Source organism: Catharus ustulatus, chromosome 1, assembly GCF_009819885.2.
Source record: "Catharus ustulatus isolate bCatUst1 chromosome 1, bCatUst1.pri.v2, whole genome shotgun sequence".
Classification (NCBI taxonomy): domain Eukaryota; kingdom Metazoa; phylum Chordata; class Aves; order Passeriformes; family Turdidae; genus Catharus; species Catharus ustulatus.
Window position 1 is genome coordinate 162,506,592 of NC_046221.1, and position 11,049 is coordinate 162,517,640.

Here is an 11,049-nt window from a genome sequence, read left to right on the forward strand (position 1 = left end):
ATAAGAAATAATAAATAACCAGGCCTAAAGATGAAAAAACTGTTTCAATCATGTTCCTGTTAATCCTAGCACTAAGAGAAGACAGGTGAAACTGGTGACAACCCACTAATAAATGGTGCAAAGCCCTGACACCACAGTGACAGGGAAATGTCAGCGCTTCATCGAGGGAAACTGAGGCACAGGGATTGGCAGAGGTTCTGCTGGTTTGGTGGAGAGCCTAAGGCAAGGCTCTTCATGATCTGATGGGGTTGCAGCTGCCCGAATTATGCATTAAAGCTCAATTTATTTGCATAAGATGAAGACAAGACTGGGAACTCCATCCTGGGGAAGCTGTGAGGAGCAGCTGAGGGCACTTGGTTTGTTCAGCTGGAGAAGAGGAGAATGAGGGGAGACCCCATCACAGTCTAAAACTTCCTCCAGAGAGGAAGAGGAGGGGTGGACAGTGCTCTCTGCTCTGTGGTGACCTGTGACAAAACCCAAGGGAATGGCCTGAAGCTGTGTCAGGGGAGGTTTAGGTTGGATTTCATGGAAAAGATTCTTCACCCAGAGGGTGGTTGGGTACTGGAACAGCTCCCCATGGAATGGTCACAGCACCAAGACTGACAGAACTCAAGGAATGCTTGGACAACGCTTGGGCACATGGTGGGATCGTTGGGGTGTCCTGCGCAGGGCCAGGAGTTGGACTTGACAATCCTTGGGGATATGTTCCAACTCATGTTATGCTGTGGTTTTTGTGGTTCTGTGGTTCTGTGATTCTGTGCCTCTGACCCTGAGCAACTGGGTGTTCCAGTGCATTTGGACCCCTCCATTATCATCCCAAATTTGGCTCTTCCTCCCTTCACCCCTCCCACCCTCATTAACATCCCCCATCCCAGTGAAGCCTCTCCCATTTCTCACAGTCAAATGTTGTCTTTGGGTTGCCCTGGAGCCTGGTCTGGGGCCATCTGACCAAGGTTGAACACCAAAACCACTCCACCACCCCAGGACAGTTCAGTGCTCTCCATTTTCACTGAGCTGGGATCCGTTCCGCCCGCCGACTTCCCCACCTCCGAAATCCGCGGCTCGGCGAGGGGAAGGAACATTCCATAGAAGGGAAGCGATCCCTGCCAGGCTCTGCAGAAATGGGACACAGATGGTGCTGAAAGGAGAGCGGAAGTTTATTTGGGGGCTCTGTGTGTGACGTGGTGCTGCAGATCCTGCAGCAGATTGATGGCAGGCGCCAGGATTTCAGAGTGGGTGAGGAGTTCAGTTTGAAGGAGTCTCTGTATGCTATTAGAGCTGTTAGTTTGACTGAAAAAAAGGGGGAAAATGAAAAATAAAAAGTCTTGATAATAAAAGCTAAAGTACCTTGATAATATTTTAAGGATAGGAGTGATTAAATTTGTTTTTATTCATGTGTAGGTCTGGTTCTTCTGACACCCAAATTTTGATCCCAGCTCTTTGTTAGTCAGGATGATTGTGCAGATTGGCCAGGTGGACACTGGTGATGGGAAGCTAAAGGATGACATTGGCCTGGCTTTCCTCTGCCCTACACATAACATTTTGTCTTTGTCCTCTCCTTGCTGAAGAGTTGGAGGAGATTTCTGGACATCTTCCTGTGCAACTCTCTAGGACAAATCACCCAGGGCCACAGCCAGGTGGCATTTTAAAATTTCTCAGAATGGAAACTCTACAACTTCTTGGGGCTACCAATCCCTCTCCTCATTCTCTCCTCATAATAAAAAGGCTCCAGTCCTTCCATTACATTCAGTTGGACCTGTTTAGCCTCAAGGAAACACAGCTGAGAGGAGACCCCATCCCTGTCTGTCCCTGTCTGCAGGGAGGGCTCACAGAGGGACCAGGCTCTGCTCTGGGGGCCCAGCAATGGCACAGGAGGAACAGGCAGGAACTGATCCCAGGAAGTTCCACCTGGACATGAGGCAGAACTTCTTCCTGAACAGAGACCAGAGAGGGTGTGGAGTATCCCTCCCTGGAGGTATTCCAGAACCTTCTGGTGACACAGTTCTGTGCCTGTGCTCTGGGATGGCCCTGCTGGAACAGGGGTGTGGCACCAGATGACCCCACTGTGGTCCCTTCCAGCCTGGCCCATCCTGTGATTCTGTGATCACCTTCCTGGCCTTGGGCTGGATCTGTCCTGGATGTGCAGGTGTGTCCTGTGCTGGAGAGCCCAGCCTTGGGCACTCAAAAGTGCAGGAAAACTCTGCTGAAGCCCGGGATTGAACCAGGGACCTTTAGATCTTCAGTCTAACGCTCTCCCAGCTGAGCTACTTCAGCCCTGACATGGGAATTTTTTTCCCTATAAACAACAGGTAAACACACTGGAAGCCTTCAGCCTGGAAAATACAAATTTTAGGGAGAGGGGTTGCTTCAAGGTCAGTTGTGATTGATGCTAAAAATCACTTTCATGGATAAGGGTTTTTCCTATTCCCAAAACCCAGTTTTGATTTCCTGTGGGTAAATCTTTCTATTTTTTCTCAGGGCAGTTCATGGCATAGGACTGGGAACAAGCAGTGGAAGGGACAGAAATCCCTTTATATCACGATTTTTGCTAAAATATTTGAATTGTAAAGCCCTGTCCTTCTTTCACAGGCTCAGACTGGTTGGGATCTAAAGCCCTGCTCCAGCAGGACCTGCAGCCCCTGCCCAGGACCACTTCCAGGTCACTTGGGAATGTGTCTAAGGAGGGGAACTCCAGGCTCTCTCAAGGCCACCAGTGCCAGCTGCTCATTCTGTCCCCAGAGCAGAGATGCTCCAAGCCCCTCCAGTGCCTCCCAGTCCTGCTGGCCCTGGGCTGGATCTGTCCTGGATGTGCAGGTGTGTCCTGTGCTGGAGAGCCCAGCCTTGGGCACTCAAAAGTGCAGGAAAACTCTGCTGAAGCCCGGGATTGAACCAGGGACCTTTAGATCTTCAGTCTAACGCTCTCCCAGCTGAGCTACTTCAGCTCTGCTGGGGCTGCAATTATCCCAAAACCTGTTGGAACAAGGTGGGATTTCATCCTTTCCAGGCAGCCTTTGGTTGACTTTATTTTGGGAATCAAAGAATTGTTTTAGGGAACAGGATATTGACAGACTGAGACCAAATGTAAAGGTTCAAGGCCAGTTTGGATGGGGCTTGGAGCAACCTGGGACAGTGGAAGGCGTCCCTGCTCATGCCAAGGGATTGGAAAGAGATGATCTTTGAGGTTCTACCCAGCCTGAAACATTCAGTGATAAAACACAGCTAAATCTGGAATTAAACAGCAGCCCTGATCTGGGAACCAGCCAGGAGCAGTAGCATTGAGCTGAATTTCCTGACACCTTTCACAGAGCCCACGGAAGGATCTGGAATTATCCATGGAGCCTGGCTAATCTTTTCACATCAATCTGTCTCTATCCACCTAAGGAATGGGAGCCAGGCATCTTCATGCAGTGATATGGGATATGTTTGCCCAGCCCACCATCTTATCCTGCAAATAATTCGCTCCCAGGACCATCTCCCATCTTTCACCAGCTCCAAATTCACATCTTCCCAAAATACATATGTGGAACGCACAGTAAGTTTTCCATGTCTGTTAAAAATCTGGTAGTGAAAGGTGTCAGAAATATATTTAATCTGGGTTTGAATGTTAAGCTTGACAGCAGCTGAGATTTCCTCACTGAGATTTATTAGATAACAGTTCCTGATATCTCAGGCTCCCAAACTAGGCTGTGGAGTCTCTCAAATTATTCAGACAGCAGGATCATTCCCCACGTGGGTTTTCTTTCTCCAAAAACTCTTCCAGCACTGGATCCCAATGGTGATCTCTTCTAAGTGACCTAAAACATTCCAGATCCAGCTTTTGAAAGCTCTGTGGTGCCAAAAAAAAAAAAAAAAAGTTTCATGTAACAAATCCAGAACGTGGCTAAAGACCAGAGCCAGCAGACACCATAAGCCCAAAACCAATTCCCTAAACCAATTCCATTTTGACCCCAAAATCAATTCCCAAAACCAATTCCATTTTGTGTCTGGTAGAGCTGGTGATATCAGAAGAATCTCATATTATCCAGCAACTGGACCCACAGGAGGGTAGTTAGGCCACAGCCCTGAAGTGGGAATGAACAATCCTTGTCTGCAGTGGTTTTGGTTTGTTAATCTGAAATTTTTTGGTTGATGTAATAATTTATGTTGAGGGTTTTAGTGCTGGTTAAATTGTTAGTGTATTTATTAGAATTATTTATTTATTCTTTGTAGTGAGATAGAATTAGGAAGAAGGTAAATAAGGTTTATTTTTAAATGGTATAAAGAAAAGAAGTTCATTTTTAGAAATTATAAGGAAAATAATAAGAATTAGAATAAAAGTTTTAGAATTTTTTTATATTTTTATATTGATAATGTATAAAAAATAATTAGTTAACAGGTTTTTTAAGAGTTTTTAATTAATTTATTAATCCTGTTGAAAGGCTCTCTCATCTCCACCTGGACCTCAGCATCCACAAGAAGAAGGAAGTTGGGTATTGACCCCAGTTAAGTTTTTTTCCTATTATCCATGAGGAAAAAATCTTGCACTGTGTCCTCTGCAAGATCACCTCCAAACCAAGGCTGTGTGTTCAGAGCAGGGCTGGTTACTTTTATTTGCAGGTTTTTAAAGGAGCAATTTCTCAAGCTCGGTGACTGTGGATCTTACAAGCACATCTTGGATCAGATTTTAGGAACAGAACACTCTTCCTGGTATATTTTCCACACTTGGATGCTGAAGGAAAGTGAGAATTGCACAGCCAGATGATTCCTTAGCTGATTATTTTGGAGTCTATCCTAAGTGTTTACTCACATGTGAAGCTTTGCTTTGAAGGCTTTTAATGTCTGAAGTGTGGACTTGCTCCAGGCTTAATTTTTCTTCAAAGATTCTGTCTTTGAAAGCAAATCAAAACAGACCAGTGTCTATTTTGAAACATCACAGCCTCTAATTCTGTGAAATAGTTCTGTTTTGTTCTTCCCTGAAGAGCTGTGAGCTGTTTTGGCATTACCAGCAGTGATGATTTCCAAATTCCTGCGAGGCCAGGTGGGCACATCCATGTGACAGGGAGCAAAGACCACAAGAAAAGATGTGGTGTGACATTTTTTTCTGTAAAACACAGCAATTTTGGAAAGGTTCCTGGGGTGGGATTCACCTCACCTGCTTCTCTGAGGCTAAAAAGGCAAATCTCTACAACTGACCCAGTCACAGAATTTTTTGGGTTGGAAAAGCCTTTCAGGATCATTTAATTCATGCCAAGAGCAGCCAGGTTTTGTCTCTCTATGGGGTTTTCCAGAATCTGTATTAAACCCAGTGCAAAGATAGGCTGGGTCCTATCAAAAGTTTTTTTTCTCCAAATTAATTACAACGCATAACCCACAGCACTTTCAGGTTTTCACCGAGCTGATTCACCTGCAGCTGTCTCTGAATTTCTGGGAGGGAGATCAGTGCATTTGGATCCAGAGCAGACAAAAGCCTTCCCAAGGCCAGTGGTGCCACCTAATGGGAAAATTCCCAGGGAATCCAGGTCTCGGAAGTTGGGTCCTTAACTGGAGTGTTGCTAGGTGACGTAGGGATGGAAATTAGGAGCTCTGACGTCAGTGCCTCTTTTCTGCAGCCTTACGACCATTCCTCCGTCAATCCCTTCCCTCTTCCCAGGCATCCGAGCCACAAACAGGAGACTGCCCTGGGAAATTGGTTCTATTTCCTGCCTAAATCCAATCTCAGCAATCCCTGGAGCTCCCGAGGCGTTTTTGTCCTTCTTGACGCTCGTTCTGTCTGGAGAGGAGATGATCCCAGATTTTGGGATTATGGAGAGCCAAGCAGAAAACAAGATGGAATGAGGGGAGAGAACAGGACTCTGGGCTTTTCTTAATTGCAGATTTTGCAAATGAGGGGCGAGACAAGTTCTCTGCATTGCAACACCCACACTCAGATACCTCTGGAACCGCTCTGTGGCTCTGCAAAAGAAGGGATAATATCTCAAACATCTCAAAAATTCCCACCTGGCAGCCCCTTGCAGCCACTCCAAAGCATGGATAACCATGAGAGTGGGTAGGAATGAGCTGCCAAGCCTGTCCTGGTCCCAGGGATTATTGTATTCCCTGACTGTTGTCTTCCCAGCATCTACACTTATTTTTCCATGACAGTATCACCTCTTCCACCTTTATTTTTCAGAAATGTTTTACGGGGGGTAGAACAGGTCTTTTTCAGGTCTTATCTCAGCTCTACTGTTGATGAATCATGAGTTTTAATCTGTCTCAACCAGCCTTTCTTTTTTTCCTTTTCTTTGAAGTTCAAAAGTTATTTCCAAGATTTTTTCATTTTTTTTTCCACAATAAAAATGTTTGCAAGGGCTCATAAGAAGAAAATTGTGTAATGTGATGTCAAAGCATTGTTTCTGCTGTTCTGGGGAGAGGGCAACAGTGAAGGGGGAGGAGGATCCAGTCCCTCTTTCAGAACCTCACTGACAAAATGTCACCAACACAGGCAAGAAGTGAGCTCAAAGAGCCCCTGTGCAATTCCATGGCTGGAGAAGGGATCAACATTTAGGGCAAAGGGGAGAAACCTTTAATTAAGCAGACTCAAATCATTAATTCTTGCAAGGAGCTGAGCTCTGCTGGTAATGATGACTCTGCAGCTGTGGCTGGTGCTGCTCAAAGCCTGGAACGCTGCCTGGCAGAGGTGGTCAGGCACCAGTGATTGTCCTCAAAGGAGATTAAAATCATGCAGTGGTTTGGGCTGGAAGGGGCCTTCAGGATCATTGAACACCCCCACCATGGGCAGGGACACCTTCCCCTAACCCAAGGGGCTCTCAAATCTGTACCAGCTCTTGGATGCTTCCAGGGATGGGGCAGCCACAGCTTCCGTGGGCAGTATTTTCTGGAATGCTGGAGGATCAGACAGGCTGAAGTCCACCAGAAGGAAAAGGGGAAAGAAGAATCCCTGTCCTGCTATGAAGAGATTGGAGGAGCACTGGGGTTGATCTTGAGAAGGTCGAGGCTTTGCTGCTTCTCACTTGTCTTTTTGGACACATGGCATTTCATGTCCTGTCTCTGGTGTTTGTCAGATGGGCTCCATGGAACAGGAATTAGAAAGGGACAAAGGAGCAAACACCAAGCAGAGTTACTCAGTTTAGTGGGGTGTCTGCACGTCGAACTCCATCATTTGACAAGGGTCAGGGTAAAAATGGGAAATGGTCAGGAAAGAGTAGAAAACTTCTTCAGGGAATCACAGAGTACCCTGAGCTGGAAGGACCCACAAGGATAAAATCATAGAACCATTAAGATTGCAAGAGATTTCCAAGGCAGAGTCCAAGCTTTGACCCATCACATTCTCACCAACTAAGCAAGAACAGAACCATGTCCATTCATTTCCTGGACCTTTCCAGGGATGCATCATTGATTCCAACTCCTAAAACTCTGCTGAAGCCCGGGATTGAACCAGGGACCTTTAGATCTTCAGTCTAACGCTCTCCCAGCTGAGCTACTTCAGCCCTGACATGAGGGTTTGTTTCCCTATAAACAACAGGTAAACACACTGGAAGCCTTCAGCCTGGAAAATACAAATTTAGGGAGAGGGGTTGCTTCAAGGTCAGTTGTGATTGGTGTTAAAAATCACTTTCATGGATAAGGGGTTTTCCCATTCCCAAAACCCAGTTTTGATTTCCTGTGGGTAAAACTTTCTATTTCTTCTCAGGGCAGTCCATGGCATAGGACTGGGAACAAGCAGTGGAAGGGACAGAAATCCCTTTATATCACGATTTTTGCTAAAATATTTTAATTTTAAAGCCCTGTCCTTCTTTCACAGGCTCAGACTGGTTGGGATCCAAAGCCCTGCTCCAGCAGGACCTGCAGCCCCTGCCCAGGACCACTTCCAGGTCATTTGGGAATGTGTCTAAGGAGGGGAACTCCAGGCTCTGTCAAGGCCACCAGTGCCAGCTGCTCATCCTGTCCCCAGAGCAGAGATGCTCCAGGCCCCTCCAGTGCCTCCCAGTCCTGCTGGCCCTGGGCTGGATCTGTCCTGGATGTGCAGGTCTGTCCTGTGCTGGAGCCCTGGGCACTGAAAAGTGCAGGAAAACTCTGCTGAAGCCCGGGATTGAACCAGGGACCTTTAGATCTTCAGTCTAACGCTCTCCCAGCTGAGCTACTTCAGCTCTGCTGAGGGTGCAATTATCCCAAAACCTGTTGGAACACGATGAGGATCTTTCAGACTTTCACCGTTCACACCAGTTTGCCCAACACTCCTCCAAGAAGAACCATGGAATGGTTTGGGTTGGAAAGGACCTTTAAGGTCACTTAATTTCACCTCTCAGTGTCCCAAGTTGATCCAAGCCGTATCCAACCTTGCCTTGGACACTTCCAGGAATGTGGAAGCCACAGATTCTCTGGGCTGGAACGGTGTGACTGACCACACAACAAAGCAAGAGAGAACAAATCTCAGGAAAGCCCAAGCCAGGAGCTGCCTCTCCCCACAAATAAGAAGTTTTCCTGGTGGAGTATCATCTGGGAAGTTGATAAGGATAACAGACTTGAAAACTTTTCAGTTCTTTTTGATTATTATGTCATACATTGCACCAAAATGTGCAATTGTTTAACTACACTTAAATCACTCTAAACTACATAAATTGCCTCCAATGATCCCTCTTCTTTTCAAATGCTAGCAGTTTTTTCTTTCAGAACACTGCAGTCCTGCTATCTTCTATATAATTATGTAACATATGTAGTTCAATGCAGTCTCTGCAATAAACATGATTTATGCTCCCCAGTATGTATTCAGTAACACCTTATTTTTACCTGTCTTCAATTGTTTTAAAAAGAAAGGCATTTAGAAATGATTGGGGGGGGTAAATTTGTGCTTAAATGTAAAGGGTTGGGATCAAAAAATAAGAGAAATTTATCCATCTAAATGTTCAAAATGTTACTGTTTAACAACTTGACTTTTAATCAAATTACCCAAAACTGCCAAGAGCGAGGAGTGTGTTGTTGGGTTGTGCTGCTGTTTGGGAATCCAGACCCGTTTCCAGAGCATTCCCATGCATTCCTTGTGCCAGGGATTTCAGAGGGAACTTGGAGAGGGTCCTCATCCAAAGCACTCCAAAATCTGTGTGCAGAATGGGGATAACTCTGGGAATGTAGGCAATGGACACCTTCAGCAGGTGACACCCCCAAGAGGTGACACTGCCTGGTTTCCCTCAGCTCAGAAGGAAAGCAGGGGGACCACAAAGTTTCCCTAAGTTTAGACCAGGACCCTGCAAGGCTCCAGAACCATGTGGAGATGGAGGAAAAAGCTGGAGCATCTTTAGCTCCCTCCAGCTGAAGGTTCACATTGGAATGTCCTTCATTCCAATACAAGAAACATCAAACATGGAATGGTTTGGATTGGAAAGGATCTCAAAGACCATCTCATTCCCACCCCTGGCATGGGCAGGGACACCTTTCACTATCCCAGGTTGCTCCAAGCTCTATCCAGCCTGGCCTTGGACACTCCCAGGGATGGGGCAGCCACAGCTTCTCTGGGCACCCTGTGCCAGCACCTCACCAATCTCCCAGGGAGGAATTCCCTCTTAATCTCTAATCCAAACCTACTTTCAGTTTGAAGCCTTGTCCTGTCCCTCCATGCTCTAGTAAATTGTTCTTCTCCGTGCTCCTTGTCAACTTCTTTAGGTACTGGAAGGCCACATTAGGTCACATCAAGCCTTCTTTTTTTCCAGGCCAAACAATCCCAATTCCCTCAGCCTTTCCTCACAGCAGAGCTGCTCCATCCCTCTGATCACCTTGGTGCCTTCTCTGGACTCCTCCAACAGCTCCAGGTCCTTGCTGTGCTGGGGACCCCAGAGCTGAGTGCAGCACTCAGGAGTCCTTCCTCCCATTAGCTCTGGCTGCTCCAAGAGTGGGATCCAAAGCTTTGTGCAGTCTTGAGTCTGCATGAATGATTCAGCTTCATTCTTTGTCCATAAAAACCAGGTAATCTCTAATGAGGAGAAAAACCTGGATGTGAGAGGTGGGAAAGGATTCTGGCACGTGGCAGTGAAATGTGTTGTCCTAGTTTGGAGGACAGGTGTCTGCTGAGAAAGGCAGGAGCCTCTCTTTGAAATGGAGAATGTAAACCCCCTCCCTCCAAATTATTAGAATTTTGAAATCAAGGGGCTCTCAGGCAAAGAGATGGGAATTAGGAATAACAGTTCTTTACTAGGGAAATTAAAATAGAAATACAGTACTACAAAGAAACAAACCCCAAACCCTGACACAGTCAGAGTACAACCTGACACCCGTCAGGCAGGGTGTTGGCAGCAGTCCCATTCCATGGTGGCTGCATCCTCCTGCAGTGACAGATGTGGCTCAGTTGGAGCAGTGCTCCTGTACAAGGTGCAGTTTCCCTCCGGAGGTCCAGTGATGATGTGGAGAAATCCAGTTTTCCTCTGGAGTCCACATGGAAAAAAGGTTCCCCTGCTGTCCCAAAATCTCAGTTTTTATCTTGGTAAGAAATGTTGGGCTCTTCCCCCTGGCTGGAGCAACTCCCAATGGGATGCAGTAATTTTATCAGTCCCACAGTGGGACTCAATGGCCATGAGCAGAAAATGACTGGCTGGAGGAAGGATGGGTTGTGAAAAGATAAAGAACAATGCCCTGTCTGGTTTCAATGGATGGCCCATTAGCAGAATATCTGCCGTGGAGATCAGGATCACTGCCCCCACCCTCAACAGATGGTGATAGAACAGATACCTTTGATCACACTCTGTATTGTAACCCAAGACATGTGGATGATGGGAGGTTCTGCATCTCCATGGATATCACAGCTCTGATCCAATCCTGAGTGTGTCTCAGCACTGGGAATTGCTTTTCCAACCTCGAGAAACTCCTCCAGGTACTCACTCACCCCTTTCACATATGGGGTGTGTGCTGCCACTTCCCATGATTTTTCCACCAAAATTCCACTACTGCTCGCAGCTAAGCCCCAGCTGTGAGTTTGGCAGCTCCTGCCATGCACAAGGAGTTTTCCTGGGCAGACAGACATTCCCTGCCAAGATCTGGGACTGTGAGTGCCAGCTGGAGGTGCTTCATGGGACTTGTCTGGAA

The 11,049-nt window shown here is 46.6% G+C and overlaps 4 non-coding genes across 4 annotated transcripts; all 4 read right to left on the reverse strand.

Moving 5' to 3' along the window:
• Positions 1–2,201: 2,201 nt before the first annotated feature.
• TRNAF-GAA lies at positions 2,202–2,274 on the reverse strand. Its single transcript has one exon. It is a non-coding gene; the product is annotated as a tRNA-Phe (tRNA).
• Positions 2,275–2,869: 595 nt separating this feature from the next.
• TRNAF-GAA lies at positions 2,870–2,942 on the reverse strand. The gene has a single exon. It is a non-coding gene; the product is annotated as a tRNA-Phe (tRNA).
• Positions 2,943–7,393: 4,451 nt separating this feature from the next.
• On the reverse strand, positions 7,394–7,466 carry TRNAF-GAA. The gene has a single exon. It is a non-coding gene; the product is annotated as a tRNA-Phe (tRNA).
• Positions 7,467–8,053: 587 nt separating this feature from the next.
• Positions 8,054–8,126, reverse strand: TRNAF-GAA. Its single transcript has one exon. It is a non-coding gene; the product is annotated as a tRNA-Phe (tRNA).
• Between the last annotated feature and the right edge of the window lie 2,923 nt (positions 8,127–11,049).